The sequence below is a fragment of the Schistocerca cancellata genome, chromosome 8 (assembly GCF_023864275.1).
Source record: "Schistocerca cancellata isolate TAMUIC-IGC-003103 chromosome 8, iqSchCanc2.1, whole genome shotgun sequence".
Taxonomy (NCBI): Eukaryota; Metazoa; Arthropoda; class Insecta; order Orthoptera; family Acrididae; genus Schistocerca; species Schistocerca cancellata.
Genome location: NC_064633.1, coordinates 133,638,970 through 133,662,319, shown reverse-complemented (window position 1 = coordinate 133,662,319; position 23,350 = coordinate 133,638,970). Strand labels below are relative to the sequence as shown.

The 23,350-nt window shown below is 42.8% G+C and overlaps 1 pseudogene; it reads left to right on the top strand.

Moving 5' to 3' along the window:
* Positions 1-21,545: 21,545 nt before the first annotated feature.
* LOC126095911 (5S ribosomal RNA) lies at positions 21,546-21,663 on the top strand (annotated as a pseudogene).
* The last annotated feature ends 1,687 nt before the right edge of the window (positions 21,664-23,350 follow it).

The window sequence follows — 23,350 nt, the reverse complement described above, 5'->3', positions numbered from 1 at the left end:
TCTCTCCAATTCTATTCAATACCTCCTCATTAGTTATGTGATTTACCCATCTAATCTTCAGCATTCTTCTGTAGCACCACATTTCGAAAGCTTCTATTCTCTTCTTGTCTAAACTATTTATCGTCCACGTTTCACTTCCATACATGGCTACACTCCATACAAATACTTTCAGAAACGACTTCCTGACATTTAAATCTATACTCCATGTTAACAAATTTCTCTTCTTCAGAAATGCTTTCCTTGCCATTGCCAGTCTACATTTTATATCCTCTCCGACCATCATCACTTATTTTGCTCCCCAAATAGTAAAACTCATTTACTACTTTAAGTGTCTCATTCCCTAATCTAATTCCCGCAGCATCACCCGATTTAATTCGACTACAGTCCATTATCCTCGTTTTGCTTTTGTTGATGTTCATCTTATATCGTCCTTTTAAGACACTGTTCATTCCGTTCGGCTGCTCTTCCAGGTCCTTTGCTGTCTCTGACAGAATTACAATGTCAAAGTTTTTATTTCTTCTCTTTAGTAGATAAAGGAGCGAAAAACAGATGCGGTTCGTAGACACAGAATTCAGATAATAATTTACTCTACATCAAATATCAAACAGCTAGAGTAATACCTAACTTTGCTGTAGATGCAGCGTCCGTAGATTTGAATGTTGAAATACGTGCAGATACAAAGGTTTACAATTGAGTCAGTCTTAAATACGATGACTGTTCCATAGATGCCGAGCCGTGACCGCTATGGAAGTCTGTAAATGTTACGAAATGGCAAACACACAAAATGGGTTCTGTACATCGATGTTTGATCTTACGTACACCGGCTGCTTGAGCTCTGGAGAGAGGATGCATGCATCTCATTGGCAGCGGCGCAAGTGTTCGTGGAGCGTCCTCAAGCCGCGGTGGCGGCGACCGACCGGATGGCGGCCGATACAGCACTACGAAAATAGTGCAGAGAAAGATCTAGCAGAACTGAGCTCGCTCTGTTAGTCCATGAGATCCAGAGCGCCGCGCACGAAGGCGTCCAGGTTGGTGTAGATTTCCTCGAATTCAGGGAGGCTATTGAAATAGCTCCACGTTGTCGTTTAATCTCTGGTGAACAAAATACGAGCTAATCGAGTAATGGGCCAGATTTGTGGTTGGATTCCAGACTGCCTCGCAGATCAACCTAAAGAAATCTTTCTTTATTTATGTAATCGTATGGCTAGGGCCCCCCGGTCTTTGAATTTCACGCCACCTTGGCGACCTGCAGTCGATGACGATGATAGGATGATGACGAGGACAGCACAACACCCAGCCCCTGGGCGGAGGAAATTCCCCGACCCAGCCGGCCCCAGAGGATTGACAATCCGTCACGTTGAACATTCAGCTACCGAGGGCGGACCCTAACGGAAGTTAACTGACGGGTGTACTGCGGAAGTGCCTCAGAGAAGTGTTATAGGGCCACTATTGTTAAAAATTTATATTAATCGTCTACTGCAAGCTTCGTGAGGCTATTGCAGACTTTACTGTGGTCTAAAGGAAGGTTCAAACTTCAGAAGACTGCAGCTAAATGCAGGAAGACCTCTAGGGGATCGGTGCTTGGTGAAGAGCCTGGCAGTTCGAATGTAAATAAATGTAACGTATTGCGGATAAATAAGGAAAGATATCCACCAGTGCTCGATTACATTCTGTAAAGTCTCGTAAAATACTTAGCAGTAACCATCCGGAGTGATCTAAGTGCAATAATCAAATAAAACGAACTGTAGGATAATCAAACTTCCTGGCAGATTAAAACTGTGTGCCGGACCGAGACTCGAACTCGGGACCTTTGCCTCTCGCGGGCAAGCGCTCTACCAACTGAGCTACCCAAGCACGACTCACGCCCCGTCCTCACTGCTTTACTTCTGCCAGTACCTCGTCTCCTACCTTCCAAACCTAACAGAAGCTCTCCTGCGAACCTCAGTTGGTAGAGCGCTTGCCCGCGAAAGACAAAGCTCCCGAGTTCGAGTCTCGGTCCGGCACACAGTTTTAATCTGCCAGGAAGTTTCAAATCAGCGCACACTCCGCTGCAGAGTGAAAATCTCATTCTTAGGATAATCGGATACGAGGTGGAGATTCATCGGAAGAATCTGAAGGAAATGTAATTCATTCATTAAGGAAATGGCATACAAAGCACACGTCAATCTGAAACCCTAATCAAGTAGTGATAGTAGAAAAATTAGACAAGACACAAAGGAGGGCGGCGCGTCTCGTCTTGGGACCGTTTACGCGGCACGAAAGCGTTACGTAGATGCTCCTCAATCCCCAGCGGCAGACGTTACGAGATGGGATTTTTACACTGCGGAGAGGTTTACTTCTGAAATTCCGATAGAGCACACTCCGGAAAGAGTTGGGAAACATATTTCTGCCTCCCACGTACGACTCACGAAACGACCTCAACGAGAACATCAATTTGGAGCTAAAACAGAGCTTTACCGGCTCTTATACTTTCCCGTGTGGCTATCCCGAAAAGAACAGCAAAATAGGAAAAATGTAGCGTTATCCTCCACTAAAAACTGTAAGGTGGCTTGTGTAATATACACACATCAGAAAAAGTTTTGCATCACCTCGGTTCCGAGAGTTCCGGAACCTGTACAGAAAACTGGAATAGAGATGAAGACAAACATCATTTCCGCCCTTTTTATTGCTCATGAAAACAACACATTGCATGTTGTACCACCGTACAGCGAGACCTTCAGAGATGGTGGTTAAGATTGCTGTACACACCAGTACCTCTAATACACAGTAGCACGTCCTCTTGTATTGATGCATGCCTGTATTCGTCGTGGCATACTATCCACATCATGGTACTGTTGATCCAGATTGTCCAACGTCTCAAAGGCGATTCAGCTTAGATCCCTCAGACTGCTTGGTGGGTCACGTCATCCATAAACAGCCCTTTTCAATCTATCCCAGGCATGTTCGATAGGTTCATGTCTGGAGAACATGCTGGCCACTCTAGTCGAGCGATGTCGTTATCCTGAAGTAAGTCACTCACAAGATGTGCACGAAGGGGGCGCGAATCGTCGTCCATGAAGATGAATGTCTCGCCAATATGCTGTCGGTAAGGTTGCACTATCTGTCGGAGGATGGCATGACGTATCGTAAAGCCGTTACGGCGCCTTCCATGACCACCACTAGCGTACGTCGGCCCCACATAATGCCACCGCAAAACAGCAGGGAACCTCCACCTTGCTGCACTCGCTAAGGCGTTCAGCCTGACCAGGTTGCCTCCAAATACGTCTCCAACGACTGTCTGGTTGAAGGCATATGCGTCACTCATCGGTGAAGAGAACCTGAGCGGCCCATTCGGTATGTTGTTGGGCCCATCTCTACCGCGCTGAATGGTGTCGTGGTTGCAAAGGTGGACCTCGCCATGGATGTCGCGAGTGAAGTTGCGCATCACGCAGCCTATTGCGCATAGTTTGAATCGTAAGACAATGTCCTGTGGCTGCCCGAAAAGCATTATTCAAGATGGTGGCATTACTGTCAGGGTTCCTCCGAGCCATAAGCCGTAGGTAGCGGTCATCCACTCCTGTAGTAGCCCTTGGGCGGCTTGAGCGAGGCTTGTCGTCGACAGTTCCTGTCTCTCTGTACCTCCTCCATGTCCGAACAACATCGCTTTGATTCACTCCGAGACGCCTGGACACTTCCATTGTTGAGAACCCTTCCTGGCACAAAGTAACAATATGGACGCGATCGAACCGTGGTATTGACCGTCTAGACACGGCTGAACGACAGACAACACGAGCCGTGTACGTCCTTCCTGGTGGAATGACTGGAACTGATCGGCTGTCGGACCCAGTCTCTGTAATAGGCCCTGCTCATGCATGGCTGTTTACATATTTGGGCGGGTTTAGTAACATCCCTGGTCAAAGGGACTATGTCTGTGATACCATACCCACAATCAACGTCTATCTTCAGGAGTTCTGGGAACCGGGGTGATGAAAACCTTTTTTTAATGTGTGTATATGCAGAAGTAAATCTCGTCGTGGCCATTCTGCGAAATGTACATGAGAGGAACTGCTCAAGTCACACCAATACCAAAGAAAGGAAATAGGAGTAATCCTCTGAATTAGAGCCCCATATCACTAACGTACATTTGCAGTATGTTTTTGGAACATATACTGTGTTCGAACGTTACGAATTACCTCGAGAAAACCGATTTGTTGACACATAGTCAGCATGGATTCAGAAACACAACTAGCTCTTTATACTCATGAAGTAATGAGTACTTTCGACAGGGTATGTCGAATTGATACAATACTTTTAGATTTGCGGAAGGCTTTCGACAGCATTTCTCACAAGCATCTTCTAACCGAACTGCGTGTCTATGGAATGTTGCCTCAGTTGTACGGCTGGATTCGCGATTTGCTGTCAGAAAGTTCATAGTTCGTAGTAATAGGTGGAAGATTATCGAGCAAAACAAGTAATATCCGGCGTTCCACAAGGAACTGTTATACTCCCTCTATTGTTCCTGCTGTATATTAACAACATAGGAGACAATATGAGTAGCCCTCTTGGATTGTTTGCAGATAATGCTGTCATTTACCGTCTTGTAAAGTCATCCGATGACCAAAACGAATTGCAAGACGATTTAGATAAAATATATGTATTGTGCGAAAAGTAACAATTGATGCTGAATAAACAAAAGTGTGAAGTTATTCGCTAAATTCGCTAAATTTCGATTACGCGATAAGTCACACAAATCTGAAGGCTGTCAATTCAACTAAATACTTAGGGATTACAATTACAAATAACCTAAATTGGAAAGATCAAATAGATAATGTTGTGGGTAGAACAAATCAAAGGCTGCGATTCATTGGCAGAACGCTTAGAAGGTGGAACAGGTCTACTAAAGAGACATCTTACACCACGCTTGTCCGTCCTATTCTGGAGTAATGCTGTGCGGTGTGGGATCCACATCAGGTGCTACTGATGGATGAAATCGTAAAAGTTCAAAGAAGGGCATCTCGTTTAGCATTATCGCGAAATAGAGGAGATAGTGCAACAGACATGATACGTGAATTGGAGTGGCAATCATTAAAACAAACGCGTTTTTCGATGCGACGGGATCACCATTTCCTCCTTCGATAGCGAAAACATTCTGTTGACACAAGCCTACATAGGGAGAGATAATCGTCACGATAAAATAAGAGAAAACAGGGATCGCAGAAAAAGCTTAAGTGTTCGTTTTTCCCGCGCGCCGTTCGAGAGTGGAGCGGTAGAGAGACTGCTTGAAAGTGGTTCATTGAACCCTCTGCCAGGCACTTTTTGTGAACAGCAGAGTACTCACGCAGATGTAGATGAAGTGATATGTTACTCGACTCTTTTTTGACTAAACGCTTTCAAACTTTCAACAGCGCCGCTCTTCCTGGATCTTCTCTACTTCTTCTATTGATTGTACGAGGTAAGGGTCCGATACTGATGAAGAGTAGTCAAGAATCGAGTGAACGAATGTGTTGTAGACCACTTTTTTTCGTGGGTCACTCATATTTCCAGTGGATCTCAGTCTGCTGTCTTGTTTTCCTATTATTTGTTCACATGGTCATTCGAGGTTAGATCACTACAAATGGTTACCCGTAGGTGTCCTACAACAGTGACTATTTTCACTGATTTGTTGCAAATAGTGTAAACGAAGTTTACCTTTCGAGGTTTGTACGCAACATGTTACATTTATTTACGTTCAGGCTCAACTACCAGTCCCTGCTGCAGTCGTGCAATGTCTGTAGGCGTGACTGCATTTCGCCAGCGTCTTCTGGAGTTGCAACATTCATGTGGACGACAGAATCATCTCCGAACAACCCCGCGAAGCTAGATCACTAGCGAGCATTGTAAGCGCTACGTTACGTTACGACAGTATAAAATTCTGCTGGGGTACTCTTGAAAATCTTCTTAAATCAGTCGGTTTTGACCGGTCAAGGACGATGTGCTGACTTCCATCTGCAAAAAATTCCTGAATCCGATTACAGAACTGGTGCGCGACTCCCTCAGGTATTTTGTTCGCTGAACGACAGTGGTATAAAGGCAGCGTCGCTGTAGGCCGCGGCCTCGATCCCAGTCAACGAATAATTTATAAGGTGTACAACTTTGCTTCCACCGTCTTTTCTCCAACATTTGAGGCTCTATTGAAACAATTGGTTACACATGTATCATTCAAAGTATTTTCCATCGCTAGCCACTACTTTCTCCCATCTTTCGGGCAGTGTAGGAATCCCGCGTCGAAAAATTCGATCCACGAATCGATCCAATTTGTGGCTTCTTTATGAGATCGGAAATGTTGGTCAGCCAGGCCATGCGCCATTGATCTAAACAGGTCATAGTCAGAGGGAGCAATGTCTGCAGAATACGGTGGGTGGGGTAGGACTTCCCATTTTAACAAGTACGTTTTGAACTCTTTTGCAACGTGGGGCCGAGCGTTGTCGTGCTGCAAAATCGCTTTATCTTGCCTCTCGCTGTATTGCGGACGTTTGTCTTTTAATGCTCTGCTCAAACGTATTCATTGCGATCGATAACGAGCACCTGTGATTGTTTCGCTTGTTTTTACCACCACATAGTACACGACGCAGAGCTGGTCCCACGAAATGCAGAGCATGATCTTGGAGCCGTGAATATTCGGTTTCGCCGTCGACGTGGAAGCATGGCCGGTATATCCCCACGATTTTTTTGTGTTTAGGGTTATCTCAATGAACCCATTCGTCCCCGGTCACAATGCGATGCAGAAATCCCTTCCGTTTTTGCCTCTGAAGCAACTGTTCACAAACACACAAACGCCGTTCAACGTCTCTTTGTTTCAGCTCACTCGGGACGTAAGTTAGTTCTTTCTGAATCATGCCCATAACCTTGAGACGTTTATGAACTGGCTTGTTGTGTCACTCCCACTAATCGTGCCAATCCCTCTTGAGTTTGACGCGAGTCTTCACTCAGCAGTGTCTCCAATTCTGCATCTTCGGAAACATTCTCTCTTCCCCCACTATGCCGGTCTACGACGTTAAAATCACCGTTCTTCAAGCGTTGAAACAACTCACGACACGTTCTTTCACTAATAGCGCCTTACATGAGAGCATTCGATGAGATTCAGCCACTGTTTTCTTCATATTGAAACAAAACAGTAACACCTCCCGCAAATGACGAGAATTAGTCTCGTAAACTGACATTTTCAATGAAGAACAACTTTATGATGCAGACACAAATTGACTAATGTTTGAATGAGGTTATGTTGACCGAGGTCCAAGCTAACTGCCTGAAGTCTACGACCTGTTTCTTTCGACCGCTAGTTACCGTTGTCGCCAGCTATCGGCAAACGGCGGAAGCAATGTTGTACATCTAGTAGAAATCATCAAAACCGGTGCACAAAAATATCTCGTATGAGGAATCATCTTTGTTCCCTCAAGGTCCTGTCAAAGAGGAAGGGGAATCAGCAGTGATCAACAGCATGTGAATACAGAAGGCAATGGAAATCACTGCATTAGGGCCACGTAACGTAAATCCACAGGACATGTAGCCTGTTATTGAAAAATTATTATGATGACCTCTCAGTTTGCATAAGAAACAGGATTAGCCTCGTGTAGTACTTCGTACACAACAGTAGCGAGTGGTGTGCTACAGAGTGGTGCAGCAGCCGTCGTCGTAGCGAAGCTGAATAGAAGCAGAAATGATTACCGATTACATAAATACGGTAAACAGAAGTTTTACATACAGCTTTCTCCAAGCTTTGCGAAGAAACTGTACACAAAAAAAAGAAAAAACAGCAATAAAGGCCAGCTATTACAAGAAGCAATACAGAGCCTCGCGCAGTGTGAGGCTCTCTATACTAATGCAGGAGCGAGCTATCGAAAGCTGACTAAGACTGAAGATTGCTACTGGGACTGGGCCGTGTAGCTGTTGCCGACCATCCCATATCGCGGCAGCAGATGGAGCTCGTAGTCGAAGCTACTGATCGCGTGGCGCAGCGGGCGCGCATCTACTGGGTCCCCTTGCGACTGCTGTCGGTGTCTGTTGGAACGTGCGTTTCTGTTGCCAACTATGAGACACCACTGAGAGTGGTATCGATCTATGACACCACAGTCTCCCATTTCGATATCCAGGAGGATCTGCCAATGGGGAGATAACGATGAGAAAACGATTGAACATACAACGTATCAATGGGAGTGAGGAATGTCAGAATCTGCAAAATCTGAAAAGGGTAGTGGAATGTTTTTGAGTAATGAAGCTGCTTACAAAAATTGTATATATACCGGATTGCATTACTGGCCAGTTTACACCTGTGGCGATTTTCAAATACATTTCTGTCGATGAAATTGTTTTGTTTGAATGTGGCCTGTAATTTGATGTATATACATTACATACGTGGGGAAATAAGAGTCATCTGGCATAACTGAATCTGACAGCTTTTCTTTATGGTTTCATCATTCAGAAATTACGTTGAGGGTGTAGACCTACATATGAAGAAATTAATGAAAATGGAAAGGCTCAGCTTTGATACTGTAGCACTGCAGGGGTCAATGACGTGCAACGGAAAGAAGATAATTGACTTGTGGTCAGACGAATATAGGATAAGATCAACAGCAGCAAAATTGAGTTATAGAAGCAGAATTCGTTACGAAAAGTAAGGTAGGCTGGAGCAACTTTAAACACTTTCCCAAAAATTTTGGTAGAGTACGTGTGATGCAATAATCAGCTTCAAAGCAGTTACGTATTAACCTCTGAGTTCGTTTTTCGCTGTCCGCAAGCTCCGATACATGCACGTGGAATAATTTGGATAAACTGAGCCATACTAATCTCGTCACTAAAACAAAAGTTCATCGCAGCAAGTAAGTCGTAATGATCTTACCCGATTTCTCATGTATGACTCTCCGACAGACAAAGGCAGCCTTTCTCTCAGCATCATAACACAGTACTGAGACCCTTTGGCCCAACACACAGACACAGAACAAAGAATATAAAAGAAATGTAACGGTTTATTGCGTTGACACTAGCAGAACCACATGATGGAACACGAGGTGAGGAGTCCTATTGGTCGAAAGCAAAATGGACACCTTGTAATGAATCTTGCCTCCTCAGAACGTCATTACCTCAATTGAAATGTTCGATTCCCTATCAATTTCGGCTTGACTTAATTTTTATACTCAAACTATAGATTCCACATCTAAAGAAGACTTTGCATATATTTGATCACCAAAACAATATATTTCTCTTTATATTGTCAAACTTTGCTACCTTCGTAATTAAATGTTTATGAAAATAATTATTTGCTGAAAGCATTATGTAAATTATATCTGAAAAGTAATTTCAATTAAGACAGTCATAGTAAAATTCGTTTTAACTACATCCTTTTCTAGAAGGATCTGGAGGCTATGTAGGTAATACAGAAATTTTAGGTGCTAAACGCGCCATAATAGTCTCAGTTGTTGTCGAGAATGATAAACGTAATTATTAAGTTCTTTGTATTGTGTTGAAATGTTGCGCATTGCCTTTACTGAACAAGTTGTGTTGTAGAAAGTGACAAGAATTTATGAATAAATACTGATGATGTCAAAAGGCAACTATATTTCAGTGATTTGTACTGGAACAAATAACCTTGGACCTATTAATTCGAAAGCATAAAACAGGAATCGATATCCCAGACAACGAGATTGCCATAGCAAGATAAGTAACATTTATCTGCTAACATAATGTTTCTGCCCTTATGAAATCATATAAATGTTCACGACATTAGAATAGTTAGTTCAAAGTACAACATTTACTGTCTGTACATCTGCGAAAATTTTGATAGTGAGAGTTGTGTAACATAACAAATTAAAGAAGTAAAATTGTCACAGTGGCCTAGCAAAGAGGTAGGTAGGAGCTTGTATTGATTGATCGAAACTGATCACAGCATACTAGCATACACTACAGCAAATATAAATATCACGAGGCGTAATGTAAGGAAAACGGTACCACTGAGGAAACAACCCTATTTCGTCGAGCAGCTGAGGCACTCGTTTTGTTATCCAAAGTCTCTTCGCAGGTACCTTCCTTGTGCATGTGTTTTTCTGTCTAGTTTCTGTGACCCTCCTTTTTAAAAATGTCCGATCCTGAAACTTCCTAGCCGATTAAAACTGTGTGCCGGACCGAGACTCGAACTCAGTTGGTAGAGCACTTGCCCGCGAAAGGCAAAGGTCCCGAGTTCGAGTCTCGGTCCGGCACACAGTTTTAATCTGCCAGGAAGTTTCATATTAGCGCACACTCCGCTGTAGAGTGAAAATTTAATTCTATGTCCAACCCTCGTCAACTGAACTGCCTACTGTGTTATTCACTATTGTATGATAGAAGTTCAAAGCGCAACTCATCATTCGTCAGCAGTTCAGTATTCCGCTTCTTTGCTCACCGACTGCTCTTCAGGATGCAGTGTACACTTCGTCAGTAGTTAAATGCGACCTGAGTTTATATTTGCTGCTATATCTGATTTCGGAATCTCTGACTCTGACGTAACTCAGCTGCAGTCTTCCCATATTTTTATGAGTATCATCTCCTTTTACATATTGAATTACCTCGTGTACTTTTTCTTTTTCTTCATCTTCTGCGTGTGACTTCGGTATCTATGCCTGAACTATTGTTGTTAGCTCTGTTATGCTATTGGTACTGACGAGAACAACTCTATCAATCAACTATTAACTATGAGTCAATGGCCGGCCATGGTGGCCGAGCGGTTCTAGGCGCTTCAGTCTGGAACCCCGCGACCGCTACGATCGCAGGTTCGAATCCTGCCTCGGGCATGGATGTGTGTGATGTCCTTAGGTTAGTTAGATTTAAGTAGTTCTAGGGGACTGATGACCATAGATGTTAAGTCCCATAGTGTTCAGAGCCATTTGAACAATTTTTAGAATACTTTGTGACTACCATCCACACAGTGGGAGGCGGCAAATCGTAATACAATATTACTGAATTTATTAAATGTTTCGGCTAAGGAACGTAGTTTTTGCACCTCCTCTCTGCTGATGGCTATTTCCTACATTATGAAACAGTGATGCAGGCAGTGTAACAGGGTCCGCAATATGTTCACATGTGTCTGACCTTTGTAATGCAATGGACGGGGTGGTTCAGCAATGATGGAGAAATTGAGAAATTCTGGAAGGGGAAGAGTAAGATCCAGAAACTGGGGAGTCGAGGGATGGAATCCTAGAATTCCGCACCACATACACCAGTCCTGGTATCCACCAATAGGATGCAATAAAAAACTTTCCCACACAGAGGGTACCAAGTTAATTAATCAGTCAGTCAGTTTCATACAGTGCGGAACCTATATCCAAGGCATCCACAGCCCAGCATTTTCTATAGGGCTGGGGTTTTCCAGGTATCTGCTAATTTGTTCAGGACAAGGAAGGGGTTAGTGTGGTTCTGGTGGCACAGGACAGAAGCTACCTAGCTTTTCCGGAATGCTATTGTTCCATCCACTACAAGTTTATGTAGTGGCACAAGTGGGAGACCAAAGGCATATACGAACTACTAGCGCCAGTTCTGCGTAAGGTATGGGGAGACGGGGGTGAACATCTTAGTCTGTGTGTGTTTACACACACGGCTTCACACACAGGTAGGATGTAGCCATTTGAGAGCAAGCAGTGGTGGTTTCATAGGTATTAAATATTAAAAAGTTGCCATCACCAGATGCTTTGTTCCACAGGAAGTATCCACTTGAGAGGGATTGATGCATGTGCAGACCTACAGTCCTGCTCTGGCTGGCAGTGGTGGCACATGATGGAGTCACGGTGTAGTGGCTGGAATGTGGGTGTGAGAAAATGCAATGTCACAGCCAGTGTAGTCGCCAGTACGTCTGCCCCAAAGTCAGTGCGAAGATGTGATTGGAAGTTTTTATAACCATGTGATTATGTATGGTTGGTTATTTTGATGTCGATTTCCTGATGCATTCCTTCACAATCAAAAAATTGTTCTATTTATGTATTTAATTACAGGGCTATTACAAATGATTGAAGCGATTTCATAAATTCACTGTAGCTCCATTCATTGACATATGGTCACGACACGCTGCAGATACGTAGGAAAACTCATCAAGTTTTGTTCGGCTGAAGCCGCACTTCAGGTTTCTGCCGCCAGAGCGCTCGAGAGCGCAGTGAGACAAAATGGCGACAGGAGCCGAGAAAGCGTATGTCGTGCTTGAAATGCACTCACATCAGTCAGTCATAACAGTGCAACGACACTTCAGGACGAAGTTCAACAAAGATCCACCAACTGCTAACTCCATTCGGCGATGGTATTCGCAGTTTAGAGCTTCTGGATGCCTCTGTAAGGGGAAATCAACGGGTCGGCCTGCAGTGAGCGAAGAAACGGTTGAACGCGTGCGGGCAAGTTTCACGCGTAGCCCGCGGAAGTCGACGAATAAAGCAAGCAGGGAGCTAAACGTACCACAGCCGACGGTTTGGAAAATCTTACGGAGGAGGCTAAAGCAGAAGCCTTACCGTTTACAATTGCTACAAGCCCTGACACCCAATGACAAAGTCAAACGCTTTGAATTTTCGGCGCGGTTGCAACAGCTCATGGAAGATGATGCGTTCAGTGCGAAACTTGTTTTCAGTGATGAAGCAACATTTTTTCTTAATGGTGAAGTGAACAGACACAATGTGCGAATCTGGGCGGTAGAGAATCCTCACACATTCGTGCAGCAAATTCGCAATTCACCAAAAGTTAACGTGTTTTGTGCAATCTCACGGTTTAAAGTTTACGGCCCCTTTTTCTTCTGCAAAAAAAAACGTTACAGGACCCGTGTATCTGGACATGCTGGAAAATTGGCTCATGCCACAACTGGAAACCGACAGCGCTGACTTTATCTTTCAACAGGATGGTGCTCCACCGCACTTCCATCATGATGTTCGGCATTTCTTAAACAGGAGATTGGAAAACCGATGGATCGGTCGTGGTGGAGATCATGATCAGCAATTAACCCCATGCGATTTCTTTCTGTGGGGTTATGTGAAAGATTCAGTGTTTAAACCTCCTCTACCAAGAAACGTGCCAGAACTGTGAGCTCGCATCAACGATGCTTTCGAACTCATTGATGGGGACATGCTGTGCCGAGTGTGGGAGGAACTTGATTATCGGCTTGATGTCTGCCGAATCACTAAAGGGGCACATATCGAACATTTGTGAATGCCTAAAAAAACTTTTTGAGTTTTTGTATGTGTGTGCAAAGCATTGTGAAAATATCTCAAATAATAAAGTTATTGTAGAGCTGTGAAATCGCTTCAATCATTTGTAATAACCCAGTACTTCTTTTTGACATGTTTTTCAAAAGAATTCATGTTCCAGAATTAAATAAACAGCAGAGAATCATGAGCTTTTCACAATAACAAAAGAGATCCAACCTGTTTGCAAACTGAATCTTATAAATAAACAATATATTATAATATCTTCTGTAATGTAATTAAAATTCCTGTCATGGGATTCTTCCAGTCTATCAGCTGAACGACTTTTCCTGCTAATTTTTTCTGGGAGTGGTGGGGAGGGAGAGGGCGAGGGGTGGTGAGTTGCGATATCACTGGCAGTGGCATTGTGCATTAGCTCAGTCGATCCCAGCTCATCAAGGTGAACACAGTCGCAAAAATTTTCCAACAAGACAACATCTTTGGTCGGCAGCAGTGTAATTAGATACTTAGGAAATATAGTTGCTGAACAGGGCAATAGTTACACCTTCTATACCAACAGCTCTACATAGACTGAGTGACTTTCCCACCAGTTTTTTTTCTGATTGAGAAGGGGAAGTCGAACAGGGGACTGGAGGGCTGAGGTTTTCCAGGATGGGGAGGGGTGATTAATTGATCGATTTACTTAATTAGTCAACTGATTTGATGCCAAAAGTATGCTTGTATCAGCGAGGGGGAAGGCGGATGGTTTCGTTTTCCTAGAGGGGTGGGAGATGAGGAGGTTGAAGAGGAGGGGTTGGTGGTTTCTCAGAAGGATTGATTATCCCTAGGTACCATAAATGAGTTAGCACAACAATAGGTTAAGTGGAGGTGGAAGGGGTCACAAATCAATCAAATTTGCCCCTGAATGTATATTTGCCCCTCCAGTGTATTCAACACACACAGACAAAATGCGCTCATAGCCTCCTTGCCTTACTACTAATGCCTAGTAAGGCAACTGTTGTTCAAATTCCAGAACAAATTTCAAGTGATGCTACGATACCATAGAGCTTAGGAAAGAGCTTAGAGGAAATGAAGCTTAATTCTGAAAATTATATATCTGGGAGTAAGCAAGAGATTAAGCAAATAGTCAAGAAAGTTAATGAATTGGGTACTCTGATTGCATAGTTAGAGGTTAATGCTGAACCGATTTACAGTGACACCGTGCATGTGAGTGTTAGAGAATCTGGAGAAGTGGAAGAACAAGAATCTAGTGTCTGTGAGTTAAAGAAAGCACTAAATAACCATGTGGTCTGGGAAAATCCAAACGTAGGAGCAAAGAGTCGATTAAATCATTAGGAGCTTGTTCAGGTGAAATCATTGTTGCTAGTTCAAATACGATGCCAGAACAACTGTTAGACTGTGTATCAGCTGTTCGGAGTTTGGAATCAAAACCAGCAGCCAGCATGAGTGTTTCTGAAGTAGAATGAAACAAAAGTAGGAAAGTAGATGAAATCGGAAGTGTTGAAGTTAACTCTTTGTAAATAATGAGGGTGCCTTGGCTTGCTCTTTAAATAAGGTAAACATTGTATAGATTTTGTTCCTGAGAGATCTGCATCTATAGCCACACTCTGGAAACCAATGTGAAATACTTGGCAGAGGCCACATCACATTGTACCAGTTGTTAGAGCTTTCTTCCGTTCATTCTCATTTGGATCCCGGAAAGAATAATTGCTTAGAAGCCTCTGTGCATGCTGTAACTAGTGTAATCTTACCTTCGTGATCCCAACGGGAATGGTTTGCTGGGAGTTGTAATATATATGTAGTCGTCTCTGTTTTTGGCCTCTTTTTTCCACAGTTGCATGTGTACAAGGTGTATAGGTTTATTGCCGTCTTAAGCAACTGTAATAAAAGTCTTATTAAGAGCAGACTCGTTTCGCTTTCTTTTAAAGCGTCTTCAGTGGTCAGGTTTTTTGTTGTTTATTCCATTCTTCTTAGTCTTCCGCGTGCATAGGTTGAGTATTTGCATTTGCACACAGCACTTTCACTGCATTTAACACGGGTACACTTTGTGCACTGTCCTCTCGTTCTTTTTCGTGTTTTGTATTCTTCCCTGTATAGGGAGAAATGGTCATCACAATAAAATAACGGAAATCAGGGCTAACGTGGAAAGATGCAGGAATTCTCTTTCTTCGCCCGCTGTTCGAGAGTGAAATCGTAGAGAATTAGTGTAAAGGTGGTTCCATAAACATTCTGCCAGGCACGTAAGTGCGTTTTGCAGAGTAGCCACGTAGATGTACTTGTAGATGCAGAAACATGGGTAAGAATGTGTGTGTGGCAATTGTCCCACCATGTGGCACATCCACAGTGGGGCTCGGAAGAACTGTGGTTGTGATGATACTTGGTGCCGATGAGACATCACAAACCCGCCTTAGGTCTCACGTGAAATTCCTAACTCTGGCGGTTTTTTTTTTTTTTTTATCCGCACGTGTTGACACTTTGCTGTTTGAAGCGTTGCCCGAGGGTGACGTCACAAGGCGTCACGTTTTTGCACCATTACAGAGGAAGGCTGTAGGCACGTTCGAGGACAAATTTCAATCTTATGCGTCACAATGTTTCACAGGATGTTTCAATGGTTCAAATGCCTCTGAGCACTATGCGACTTAACCTCGGAGGTCATCATTCGCCTAGAACTTAGAACTAATTAAACTTAACCAACCTAAGAACATCACACACATCCATGCCCGAGGCAGGATTCGAACCTGCGACCGTAGCGGTCGCTCGGCTCCAGACTGTAGCGCCTAGAACCGCACGCCCACTCTGGCCGGCCAGGATGTTTCACTCACCACTAACAAAACCGTTAACTACACCAATTGTTTGTTGAATGATTAAAGTTTCCTCTGAAGATTGCAGTATGATTAGGGAACTTACATACTAAAGAACCGAGGTTTTCTCTTTAGTTTCCCGTTCCATCAGGAGCTGAATCTGATGGGCGATAGAAAGATCCAATTATAGTCTTATGTCCACAGTGTCTGGCCCATAGAGCATTGCGCGGAGCTTCGATATCTATCTCGTAGTTTGAGTTGTTTGTTTACTGCGACAAATACCTCCGTCGTTCATTAACCTGTCCTTTCGACCGTGTGAGGTGGCACAGCGGTTAGCACACTGGACTCGCGTTAGGGAGGTGCTCGATCGTGTTGAAAGATGCAATTGCCATCCCCAAATTCCTCTTCAACAGTGGGAAGCAAGAAGGTGCTTAAAAAATCAATGTAGGCCTGTGCTGTGATACTGCCACGCAAAACAACAAAAAGTGCAAGCCCCCACCCTTAAAAACACTGCCACACCGTAACACCACAACCTCCGAATTTTACTGTTGGCACTACACACACTGACAGATGACGTTCACCGGGCATTCACCGTACTCACACCCTGCCATCGAATCGCTTCATTGTGTACCTTGATTCGTCGCTCCACACAACGTTTTTCCACTGTTCAATCGTCCAATGTTTAGGCTCCTTACACCAATCGAGGAGTCGATTGCCATTTACCGACGTGATGTGTGGCTCGACCATGAAACGCAAGTTTTATGACCTCCCGCCTAACTGTCATAGTACTTGCAGTGGATTCTGATGCAGTTTGGAATTCCTGTGTGATCGTCTGGATAGATGTCTGCCCATTTCACATTACGACCCTCTTCAACTGTCGGCGGTCTCTGTCAGTCAATAGACGAGGTCGGCCTGCACGCTTTTGTACTGTATATGTCTCTTCACGTTTCCACTTCACTATCACATCGGAAACAGTGGGCCTAGGGATGTTTAGAAGTGTGGAAATCTCGCGTACAGACGTATGACACAAGTGACACCCAATCGCCTGACCACGTTAGAAGTCCGTGGGTTCCGCGGAACGCCCCATTCTGCTCTCTCATGATGTCACTACTGCGGTCTCTGATATGAAGTACCTCACAGCAGGTGACAGCACAATGCACCTAAAATGAAATATGTATGTTTATGGGGTTGACCGGATACTTCTGATCACATAGTGTACCTGGGTAGCAGCCATTGACATGTAGTGTAAGCCTGACCTTTTAGGAGTTTAGGGGAACGCTACATAGTAGTGATGATTAATTTTTCTTTGGGTTATAATACTGGCGATATGTGGTACGTGAAATCATGTGCTACTGATGAATGACTTTACATGCATACTTGCTGCCTCAGCTGTAAGAGCCTTCCACCAGAACGTTGCAAGATACAACCAGAGGTGGATTGGTTACAAAAGTATTACTCTTCACACTGAGAACACAGTGGGCTTCAGGGTGGAGGTGTGTAGTACAACTGTTGTTCTCAGATTTGGCCACCAGGTGGTATCCAGTACCTTTCATTTGTATATTAATTAACAGTGTTTCGTGTCTGAGTATAACCAGGCACTTATCCACGTTTTTTTAGTATATTTAATTAATAGTTTTTGTGAATAATTAATGTTTTACAACGTTCATTTTTGTTTTCTTGAATGATAAAATTTTATCGAATGATCATGTGGTTGACTTGGAGTATTTGTAGGGGCCTGGTACATATAAAGTGAAGATCGTTTGTATTTCCTGACGATTATTAAGTTTTTTCACTTGTGCGGAGTCTGTTTCAGAAGTATTTCTCCTCTTAAACACACACAGATCTGTTAAGGTACAAAAATGTTCAGGGGAAGACGAGAGTACAGCAATATAAGCCACTAAGGAACGAAATAAATAAAAACATGGCGAGAAGCCAAGGAAAAGTGAGGAAATGTAAAAACAAATTGCCAGCAGAAGGACTTATTCAGTACACATAAAACTGAAATCAACCTTCGGCGAAGACAAAAGCAAAGGTGTCAAGCTCTGAGAGAGCGGATGGGTGGAAAAGGTTCATTTTGGGCCTTTACGGAGAGGGGTTCTGATGCGATAGAAGAAGAAATCGAAGTCTAGATGGAAAGCATAGGGTATCCAGTATACGAGTCAATGTTAATCAATGTTTTGGAAGACTTGTAATCAGACAATGCAGAAGGGGTAGACAACATTTCTTCCGTACTTCTAAAATTATAATCAAACGACTATTCAAGTTACTGCGCAGAACATATGGCAACATACCACCACACTTTAGGAAAAATATCATCCACACAATTCCGAAGATAGCAAGAGCAGGTAAGTGCGAGAATTGTAACACAATCTGTTTAACAGCTCATGTATCCAAGCTGCTGGCAAAAATAATATACTGAAGATTGGAAAACAAAACCGAGGATCTTTTGGAAGACTACCAGTTCGAACATTGGAAAGCTATCACGCCAGAGAGGCAGTTTTGACGTCGCACGTGGTAACAAAAGTAAAACCTAAAACCAATCGAGGCATGTTCATTGGATCCGTTGACCTTGAAAAAGTGTTCGACAATGTAAAATGGTGCAAGATGTTCGAAATTCTGAAAACAATAGGAGTAATCTGTAGGGAAAGACGGGCACTATACAATGTGTACGACACTCAACGGGGAACTATAAGATTGGAAGACCAAGAACGAAATGCCGGCATTAAAAAGGGTGTAAGTCAGGGATGCAGTCTCTCGCCCCTAATGTTCAATCTGTTCATCGAAGAAGCAATGACTGAAATTAAAGAAAGGTTCTACTGTGGTATTAAAATTCATTGTGGAAGAATGTCAGTGATTGACATTCTTATCCTTAGTCAAAGTATAGGATCTACTGAATGGAGTGGAGAGTCCAATGAGTACAGAATACGGATTGAGAGTAAATCGAAGAAAGACAATAGTAATGGGGAGGAGCAGAAATTAGATTGAAGATAAATTTAGCATCAAAATTGGTGACTACGAAGTAGATGAAATTAAGGAATTCTGACATCTTGGTAGTAAAATAACACACAGCGGCCGAAGCAAGGAGTACATAAAAAGCAGACTACTACTTGCGGTCTGGGAAAATAAAGAATGATGAGGATGCCTCAGCTGGATGTGTCACAACTGATGTCGACCCTAGTGTCAGCTTAAGCTTAACTATATGTAAGAAGTGCTCTTGACCACATCTGGCGAATGATCAACGATACTATGCTGTACAGATGTTGGTCCTGTATCGATAAACCGGTAATGATTTTTGAAACAGCAAATAGTCTTTAAGTTAGTGTAAAAGTGCTGTTCACAAACAGATTGTCGTTTCACCTTGATCAGATAGTACATTTTCACAACCAGCACATATGGGATGTAAATGCTCAAAAAATGGTTCAAATGGCTCTGAGCACTATGGGACTCAACATCTTAGGTCATAAGTCCCCTAGAACTTAGAACTACTTAAACCTAACTAACCTAAGGACATCACACACACCCATGCCCGAGGCAGGATTCGAACCTACGACCGTAGCAGTCCCGCGGTTCCGGACTGCAGCGCCAGAACCGCTAGACCACCGCGGCCGGCTGTAAATGCTCACAAAGCTATTCAGACACATCATCAACAATGATTTTCTGTCATATTGGGGCAGACATTGTTAGTAATTACTTGTTAGGATCTCATGTAATTTCTCGTAGGCTCCAGAACTTAAGTGGATTCAAAGAAAGTAATCTACCCGGTCTACCATAAGATGTGCTCTACCATTGCGACAAAACATTTACTTCACATATGATGGAGCTCTTCCAACGCCCGTCGACTTTTAAATAACAAATTCCATGGCAGGAGGATAATATCCCAGTTTACTAGCCTCCAAAGTTCTACGACGATAAAACCATCATATTTGCATTTGTATGAGTACCTGAAATGGCTTACGCATCCAACGTCTGCACAAGATGCAGAAGTAATAGTGCCGATATTGAGCAAGTCAAGAAGTATGCCAGTAATTAATTCCATACAGTCTTCTTTTTTGTTTTTGTTTTCCGGAATAACCGCCATTAACGTCTCCTCCTCTTCTTCTTTGGCGTCCGTGGCGCACCAAAGTCGTGACGTCGAAGTGTAAACGGCTCCTTTCCCACCAGCAAAACATCCGAACTCCGGCGCGCCTTATGGCTGTATAGTGCTTACGTTTGCGTTTCGTATCTGCGCATAGATAAAAAATACGTGGACATTACGCCGTCTTTCCTCTACCACTACTACGTAAAGTAAGGTTTCTACACGACCATATTTCATCGGCACGGTAGAAACGAAGTGAAACATGTTGCTGCCTTGAATAGCAACATGAAGCACCACAGATCCCACTACTGAGATGAAAGCTATCACGTAAAATAATTTAATTAATTAATCACAACATTATATAGCTTTGAATTTCCATAAACTTCTATTACTTCCACATCACGAGCCTCTTAAGACGAAGCGTGTTTCCCATTCTTTCCACACCAAACTACACACATTCACATATTTCCAGTTAACCATTTTTCCTTTTGTAATCACTTGGTTCGTTGGACTTAGCTGTTAACCTCTGTATATCAATGTACGATAATTATTATTTAATAAATTATACTAATTCCTTACGATATATGTCCCGCTTGCTAAATCTGTGTTGTTTCACCATATGTCACAGTCTACATTTCAATGAACGCTGTTTTAAACAGATTATTGCCACAGATTGATGAACGACTTTAAAAGAAAATTAATGAGACAGAGGAAACTTTGCGTCAAAATATGTTTATAGTCGCAGAAACCAATGAGAACCATTTTCCATCATTGTTTACACTCTTTTTTTAACATACCTATTGTTTATAGGCAATCCTCTGTAACTGCTTTGCAACAAAATAGTTACCCCAATTTACTTCATACACAACGTTCCAACTTTTTAGGTACCGTTAGGAGTTACGTGTCTGCATTACCATTTACTCTGCTTCTCCTGTCCTTTAATTTCAGATTTGCCTTCAGACAACATGCTCGGAAAAACGAAGATTAAAAAGATTCAATATTGATCAGGTAAATCAACGGTTTTGGAGAACAGTTCTTCAAATTTCCTTATTCTTACTTTACAGTTTCGTACTTCCAGTATCAATTGACTCTTATCTAACCTCTGAACAGATACTGGGAAGCTACTTTATCAAATCTTTGATGTTTATACACTATAAAACTTGTTCAGGCCGTCCCTCTTCTGGGATCCCGTGGACACGGGTTAGACTATCCCTCTGCGTTGAATCTGCCTACCGTTTATTTTTTAACTCCCTATAGAGCCGGAAACACTCCATCTAAAAAAATTCTAACCTTTCCTACACAATATTAACAATGTTCAAGTTTCTCCTGGCACAGTGACCTTACCTGATTAAAAATCGCATGTTTTCTCTCTCTCTCTCTCTTTCTTTCTTTTTTTAACAATAACACGTGATCACTGCAATATTCGCACCTTACACGTAATAGTGGCACATTCTTCATACTAGCCAAGCAACAAGACTTGCCATTTTCCTTTGTTCTATGTACCTTACCTCCAACAGCCTTGCCGCAGTGGTAACACCGGTTCCTGTCAGATCACCGAAGTAAAGCGCTGTCGGGCTGGGCTAGCACTTGGATGGGTGACCATTCGGTCTGCCTAGCGCTGTTGGCAAGCGCGGTGCACTCAGCCCTTGTGAGGCAAACTGAGGATCTACTTGATTTAGAAGTAGCGACTCCGGTCTCGGAAACTGACACACGGCTGGGAGAGCAGTGTGCTGACCACATGCCCCTCCATATATGCATCCAGTGACGCCTGTGGTCTGAGGACGACGCGGCGGCCGGTCGGTGCCGTTGGCCCTTCTTGGCCTGCTTGGGAGGAGTATGTAACTTACGTCCTGTATTTATACGTTAGGACGTCATAATATCTTCTCCAGAATCGTGCATAATAGTCTTTCTCCCCCTCTTCCCTCACCCCACGCCCCACCTCGAAATTTGATGTTCCTAACATGTGCCTTTAAGTACTATTTAATTAATTCTAACTGCGTGTCATCTACCATCTCCGTGTGTTATGTGTGTGACACCTTACAACTCTGAGTTGCTCCTGTGAATATAGTTGTAAACACTACTATGTGCTACATACAGAGAAGGGTTACAGAGATAGTAACATATGCATGTAGAAAGGGGAAGATAGTGTTGGTACTCATATCGAAGAAGAAAGAAAGGGAAAGAAAAAGAATGGGCATGTTAAAATCGAAGAAAGAAAGAAGACAGAGCCCAAAGACTGATTTCCTACCCACCCATACCCCCAAGGTCCTATGTCTGCAACCCAACGCCAGAGGATGAAGAGCAGTCAGGTATCCTACACAACAGACTCTCACTGTTTCACTCGTACAGGCCCAAGAAACTGATCTTAACACAGCACTATTCATAATTTGTGGAGATGTGGTAAGCACACATCAGTCATCAGTCATTTGTAGTCGGGCATCTTAAAGTCACTAGCAATACTGCACTACCATGTGAAGCATATGTATATATTGTGATGTTTACACGATATATTACATGCATGTTATTTGTATTTTTGTATTTAATGTTATGACTGATTTATTTCTTTTCTCTCTTTATGCACTTATTATTTGTTTATTGATACTGCTACACTCCCTTATTGTATTTCCATACTCGTAACTCTGCCTGTCTATGTAGACTATCATCCACTATTTTATGTAGTTCTTTTGAGTCCAACTTTCTTAAAGTAGGCCATTTAAATAGTTTCAATAATACCTCACCAATAAAATTCTTGTTCATTACTTCTATAGGGGATAGTCCTGTAGATACATATGGTAGCTCATTCAGGATTACTTGGAACTCAAGGATCATATGGGCCCAAGTTTTTGTCTATCAGAACAATATGTCCTACATAAACGTCCAATCGCATTCGTGACTCGTTCACATGGGTTTGATTTTGGGTGGTACTTCGATATACAAATGTGTCCTTGTCATGCTAAAAATTCTTTGAAATTATTACTAGTAAACTGTGACCTATTATCTGTTAATATGCTCCATGGTTTTCCTACATCAACAAAATATTCCTTTAAGCAATTAATTATGGTGCCTCTTGTAGCCTGCTTAATTGGATATAACTTAACATATTTGGCTCAACATTCCACCAAGACAAAAACGTATGTCACTACTCCTCTTCCTTTCGTTAACTGTTGAAAAAACCTGCAGCTATTAGATCATGTAGTGCGTTTGGAATTATATGATGCATTGTGTATAAGACATTGTTAGTTTCATTGACTCTCTGCCATACCTCATATGTTCTTCCTATTTTACTTATATTTCTACTTAAATTCTTAAAATAA